The sequence below is a fragment of the Patiria miniata genome, unplaced genomic scaffold, assembly GCF_015706575.1.
Source record: "Patiria miniata isolate m_02_andy unplaced genomic scaffold, ASM1570657v1 HiC_scaffold_30, whole genome shotgun sequence".
Taxonomy (NCBI): Eukaryota; Metazoa; Echinodermata; class Asteroidea; order Valvatida; family Asterinidae; genus Patiria; species Patiria miniata.
The window spans coordinates 267,620-274,925 of NW_024037070.1; positions in this window are offsets into that span (position 1 = coordinate 267,620).

The window sequence follows — 7,306 nt, forward strand, 5'->3', positions numbered from 1 at the left end:
AAAACGGCTGTGTCAATTGTAACCTTTGCTCAGGGGAGAGGGTAATATATGCTTGGAATGCCTCAGATTTGCAAAGCCCAAGTCGCCCCTTCTCTGCGAAAACTGTGAGTGCCAAACTGTGATGGAGGGAGCTGTAATTTAGTCAGCAGCTTGGTAAGAGTTGCTTGGAACTGGGAGGGAGGCAGAGGCTTGTAACCTGAACTTAGTGGTATCATAAAAGGCAGGGCTATTGCAGGGTATACATCTGGTCATAATACAAAATATCCAATGAGGGCAGTGACTGGGCAGAGAGGATGCTCGTGTAAGAAGGGCAAGGGGACAGACAATTGGCATTGTTTGAACTGGATGGTTTTGGACCATGATATTGAACAGAACAAAATCTGATCGGGTAAGGTGCCTTTCAACATCAAAAGACCCAGCAGAAGGGGTGAGGAAGTTGGATTTGCGCAACAATCCAAAAAGGCTACTAAGCATGCTGCCCAAAATGCAGCATCAAAGGGGATGACAAATCTAACAAGGATCTGAGGGATGGTAGGGGTGATGGGCTCTTTGTGTTGAAGTCAGTGCTGCTGCGGCTTGAATCAGAATGAAGCTGATTGCACTTGCCTTCACACTAAAAACCCATTTCATGACACATAGAGACAATACTTATTATTTCAATGAACTGGTTGCTATGAAAAACCATCTGTTTCCATGACTCATGAGGGAGAGTACTTGGAAACAGGATGTGGGGGACCTCCCATGTGGGGGCCATCGACCAACATTGACCATGAGTTGTGGTAATTTGTGCATCAAATGTATACTGTCTCCTGTAGTTCAATAAAACAAAAATCATCCTTGATTTTTTTCCCTCAATATGAATGGAACTAAATGTTGTTTGTGTTTAGAAATGTTGTCCCCAAATCTCTGTTTCAAGGGCAATTTGCAGATTGCAGGTCATGATTACATACTTATTTTAGGCATGCCTAACACGGACACCATGTGCCCACAGGCATAAGATTTTTTTCATATTTGGCCAAAACATCTATTTGCATAGACTACGATCACATTATTTCACAAATACCAGTTCAATCATGAAATATTGGGGTCAATCCGACCGAAATTGCTGCAAAAAGAAAATTTTGCACAAGCCGGTTGTGGATGTAACATAATATGAAACACGGGACACCATATGTTACATCCACAACCCAATTTTAAATTGTGCATGCCATTCTGGCAAAACATTTTAACATCTGATGTTTACTTTTTCAATAGAAAGGGTACATCTTCTCGCTATAATTTGTTTAAAACCTCAATTCCAGTCCACTTGTTTTCTTTTCAAAATGAGTTATTTTTGAACTGTAGGTTAATTCTTTGTCACACTTTTTCCTCATTTTTTTTGCCGAACGCCATAACATTAAAGCTATAGTCCATCATTTGCAGCCATCCGAAAAGTAACTTACGTAATTATTGTTGAAAAACAAACTGGTTGAAAGATAGTAAGGGAACTAAAATCCCTGTGAAATTATTCTTTCTGGGAAGCTGTCATTTTGAAGTAATCAACGAAAGAAGGCCTTTCCAATGGTGCGTCTTAAGACGTACCATTGGAAAATTTACATTAGTACATTGTAGTTCGTTTTGTTATTCGGCGAAGCGCGTGCAAGCATTGGCACGACGCACACGCGCGCGCGGTTGCTATAATTCGTCGGATCAGTGCGCGATGTCGCATATAGCTGCAATTCAAAACAATTCAAAACATGATTCAGTAACTTTTGATTTGAAATTGAGATCCTAGAATGCTTTTTTCTCGGAATATACAGCTGAAGCTTAGCTGAAACTTCATCAGGTTAGTTGTTCAGTATCCTTCATTAGATTTTGAACACTTTTGTTGCTTCAACCGAATAAAATGCACAAATTACAAATGATGGACTATATCTTTAACAGAATTTGGGTATGAAAGTTATATTTGAGCATCATCGAGCGTGGTATCATTTAAAAGCTTATCTTAAAGCCTTATTGTCAAATGACATTTGTTTAGAAATAATGTTCCATAACAAAGAAAAAACTGATCAGACCTCAGAAAATTGTGGCCTGTTCCTCAACTTCATGGAATGACCCCTCTATGATTGGCACCCCTCATAGAAAATCTCTGGCAAAATCCTATGTTTTTCCTATTTAAAATACATTTTTAAGGTATTTTCTCCTAGAAAATAGGATTTTTAAAATTTTATTTCTATTACATCAAAATATGTACATGCTGATGCACTATTTTATCCCTATTTTCTTGTTGCCACTCTATTTTATTTCTATTTTTAAAACTGCAAGCTATTTTATGACTATTTTTGGAGACATTTTTGTGGGATCCACAGGCTATTTTTTGTCTATTTTCTGGACACTTACACATGTTTATTAGAACCATGGACTATTTATTTCCTATTTTGTGGACATATGCTCAGTACAACACAATCTGGAGGCCATGCACTTAATTTGCATACCAGATAAACATCCTGTGTGTGTGGCAAATTTGAATTTTGTCAGTTGCATTTTGAGAGCCCTTTGTGAATTAAGCACAGCTTAGAGATGTGTTCAACGGGGGCAAGTGCATCCAAATCACTGTAATGGAGTGATCAGTGCACCACATGGTTAGTGGATTTTCCAGAACAATTATGAGTAACATTCTTATACCTTATCAAGCTGTATTTTGCTGAAAAAAGCATGCACAGCCATAGCATGTTGAACTAAACTGTTTTAATAACTCGATGGACTGTGTTGTCACAGCATTATTACTGTCCATGGTAATAGACTTATTTTCAATTACATGTATTCCATTCTTATGTAGTCGTATTGTTTGCTCACTTCATGTATGTTTGAGGACTGTAAAGATGCTTATTGCCCACATGGACATGTGTACTACACTACACATGTATTATTGTAGTGTCCACGTATTAAGTTAAGAACAGTTGTTTGGACAGACGCCATTTTGTAGGTTTTTTTTAAATAGCATGCTATTTTTTTTTTTTAAATAGCAACCTATTTTACCTCTGGGCGATTGCAAGCAAACAGAGACATGACCCCAAAAAATGAAATTCATTTCTGAGCTTTTTTTTTTTACTTTTAAGTTATTACTAACACATGTAAGGATCAGGATATAATTTTTTTTTCGCCAATCCTTCATCATTTTCTGTGAAAAAAACAAGATTACTAAAGGTGTTCTTTGGCTGGAAAAAATCAGCCTTTCAGTATTCAAATTTCAAATGGTTGGTTATGATGCAATTTTGTTGCATTGGTTTGGGTATGTAATGCGAGTATAACCAAAAGATCAAGTTTTTGATACTGCAGCTGATTGAAATTGATTTTGTCTTTGCCATTTCATATTTTGCTTCTTCACTTAGTATTAGTTAGTAACAACTATTGAATTGATAAAAGAAATGAAAATGATACCAAGCAAATTGAAATGCGAGTAACCGGTAATGCGATGACCACTGTAATGCGAGTAACCATATAACTTTCCATGATGATATTGAAGAAAAATTAAGACGTTTGATTACTGATTTACTGGTTTTTTTATAAGAAGAAATAAAGTAAGCCCCTTGAACATGTAAATTGATGAAGACTAGGACATATCTGAACAGTATTAGAATTCATAGGGCCTACATCAAAAGTTGCTCATAATTTGCATAAAATCACATTGTGTACAATCAATCTAATGTTGATGTACAAACAGTTAGAGACAAATTTTACAACAAGGAAGCACGGCGAAATCCTAATTTTGGGGCATATATTGAGAGGTTAGGGTACGTGAAAAAAAGGAGAAACAAGAAAGAAAAAGAAGTGCAAAGTCATATTACTGTTAGTTTAATGGGGTGGGGGGGGGGAGGGCATAAATGTCCCTGCCCACCCTCGAAAAATGATCAATGGAGAATATGCTGGAAAAGTACAGGGATTTTTTTGGGAAAAATTGTGCTTCTCCCCCAGAGAAAATCCTGGTAGAGCCTATGGTCAAAGGTCAAGGTCACTATTGCTACAGTGCAAATCTTGTCTGAGCACAATAACCTGATAAATACTTTATTAAGGAACTTCAAATTTGGATAAAAATCTCCCATTTTGATTAGGTACACTGACAAGTGTCCGTACTAACTAACTGTATAAAAACTACCAGCATGCCAGGGGAGCGCGCAAGATTTACTTGCCGTTTTTTTAAAAAGTGCATGGCACACTGTTTTGCAAGTTTATTTCTGGTTTGAAAGAATGTACTGCAAGGGAAAATTAATCCTGGCATTTCTAGATAACTGCATGTACTTTCCATTTAATTTTCATAGTTTTGCCTTCGTCTGGAAATTACATGGGTTTAATAGATGGCTAGAATTGTACAGACTTTTCCATTGCTAAGAAAGTAAGAGCTACACATTTACAGATGGTATCCAAAAAAAGAAGGTCATCCAAAAACAATGTGCTGACATGTATAATTGAAAGTGGCTCCATTTTAAAAGATTGTTCATCAGCTTTCCCTCGATAACTTATTTGCATCTATTTTGTCACGGATGACTGAGCACAATTGAATCGCAAAACAAAGGCAAACAACACTCTTTTTCCAAGTTTGCTAATTAAGTTAAATAAATTAAATTAGTTAAATTGTCAGAAGAATGCGCTGTTACTGTGGACAGTGTGTTAAAAGGGGTATGTTTGAGGTGTTGTTTAAAATGGTACACCACTGCAGGTTGTCCAAAAATAATAATTAATCATTCCAAAGATTTTGTTTGTCATCATAAACTAGCAACTTCAGAAATCTTTCAAACATACCTGTAGTTTGCAATGGGCATGGTTAAAGTTGGGCCACTGCCAAACTACATTCTTAGTAAGAAACCCTTTGAAAAAGAAATCTTGCGGCAACTAAAAAATACAAAGAGGCAAGGATAAACATATTTTTAATGTAGCAAAATTAGCCACTGAATTATCTGTGGCTAGTAAATTGCATAAAAGCTGTACTCCTCAGCGGTGATCAAGGCTGAAGGGGTAAGCTATTGTCATCGCCTACAAAGTCTGTCTGTCCACGGGTCGTAACGTTAGGGTGTTCTGACCATACCCCACTTGTGGGTTGATGTTCCTTTCAAGACACATTACCCCACTATTTTTACAATAGAAAAACATCACCCCAGGAGAGAATCTTTAAAAAAAGGGATAACTTGGGAACACAGTGCCATCACCCCACAATTCCATTTGACTGACATGCCCGTCCTTAGTTTCTGGATGACTGTAACTTGAGTTAAAAACTAGAACTATGTCTGTTCGATGAACAGAACATATGGCTTTTGCGCATGTTTAATTTTTTTTTATGAGTTGATGTTTTATTTTGTCCATTCAGCTAAATTATATGCAAGACCATACCGTAGTTACACGAATAACTTCTCCACAAATAACACTTTAAAATATACACAGTTAACATGACGTCACATGTCCCGTGATGACGGAATCGTAACAAAACTTGTCAATGCACGTATGTTTTCATTGTGGTCTTTATGTACATCAAGTTTGATGTCAATCCCATGAAAGGAAGTGTAAAATTTCGAAAGCTGAATAAAATTTTTAATATTTAAAAAGTGATAAAAAATCAACCAGTGACGTCATGGTGACATTGTTTTGGATTTTGCATAATTGTGACAGTGTCTACCTGTCCATTATTCATGACGATTGGACCTTCTCTTATATGTGTTTTCAAAAATCACATTTTTGATGGCGTCACAGTAATATCACACATATTTCAAAATTATGTGCATATACCTATTACCTAACAAACCAAAGACAAGCAGAATTTTGAATTTCGCATGTTGCGTTCGTGAGATATGGCTTCAAGGTCCAAAACTTCAAAAATTCAAAATTGCACAATGACATCATCATGACGTCACCTCAATTTTTACCTACAGTAAACTCCGGCTAAACCGACATCATACAACTCTTCAAATCGCTCAAGTCGGCCGTCTGACTAAAGTCCCCATTGTCCGTAATGCATTTCCATTGAATTCTTTAAGTCGGCTTTTATAAGTCGCCATTTCGCTCAAGTCGTCGTGTTACTCTCGGTCCCCTTTCCATTAAAAGCATTACAAAATCCTTGTGTAAGTCAGCCTTCAACAAATCACGCATTTGCATCGACTTCCTGTACTGCGGTTGGCAAAGTGTCGAGTGAAAAGTGGTTTCGCATGGCCCGTGATCGCTGCATGCATCGGTGTCGAAAAAGGGTGTCCTACTGCATACATCGCATATATGCATCGTGAGCATATCAATACCAGTACCCCCTCTAGGCTGTACGTATGCGCTCTGTCCATTTTGGGGGTCGTCTTATAGAATGACTAGTGCTGCAGTCAATGCCTGCGTGGTGTATATACCGGACCACGCACGCATTTAATTCGTTACTGTGCACGTACATATATGTACATGTATCGTGGTCTCCACTATCAATACCCCAAACGTGATGATACAATTCGAGGATTAATTTGCTGGATTCAACTCAAAGCATTAAGGAGATAATCCAGGGTAAATCGAAGCCAGTTAGTGCAATGAATCATGTGTGTAAAGAACATTCATGTAAGTCGGCAAAATGATGACTTACAGCAGATATCGACATTCGCGTAAGTCGTCACAAATTCTCGGGTCTCGAGAGTGCCGACTTAGCCCGAGTTTACTGTATAACATATCCCGGTCTACATACCGAGTTTCAAGCCCATCGGACTTACAGCTCTGTAGACACAGGACTTTAACTTAAGATGTGAACGTTTGTGATGATGCCACGTGGTCCATGATGACGTAATCATGACGTCACTCTTCGGGGCACAACTTCAAAATAGGGTCTTTACCTGAGAAAAGTGTCATAGAAATAGGAATTTGTTTTAGGTCAAAAGTGCCGCATACAAAAAACATGTACAAATTCTTTTTGGGGTGGACCCAAGATCAAAAGATCGAAACGAAAAAAAAACTAGAGGTCTATGTCTGTTTGAAACAGAACATGCTTTTTTTCCCATTTATTGTAATATCAGGGTTTGCCCTAAGCTGTTTCTTTTGGACTATCCAGCCCACAGTGGTTTAAAACAGCATATGACCCAGACATCATAGATTTTTTCGCATCAACAAGAAATATACCAATAAAAACAAACTCAAATGTTATTATTTACCATCAAAATAAGCTCAAAACTTATCCGCACGTGCAGCTTTGTTGAAGTTACTAAGATTTTGCCATTCCGGAGCTCTGCTCGCCGTTCATTACTAGCGCCCTCTGTCGACCAATATTCTACAATGTTACATCTGCATTATGCGCATCCAAAACTCGGGGATATGC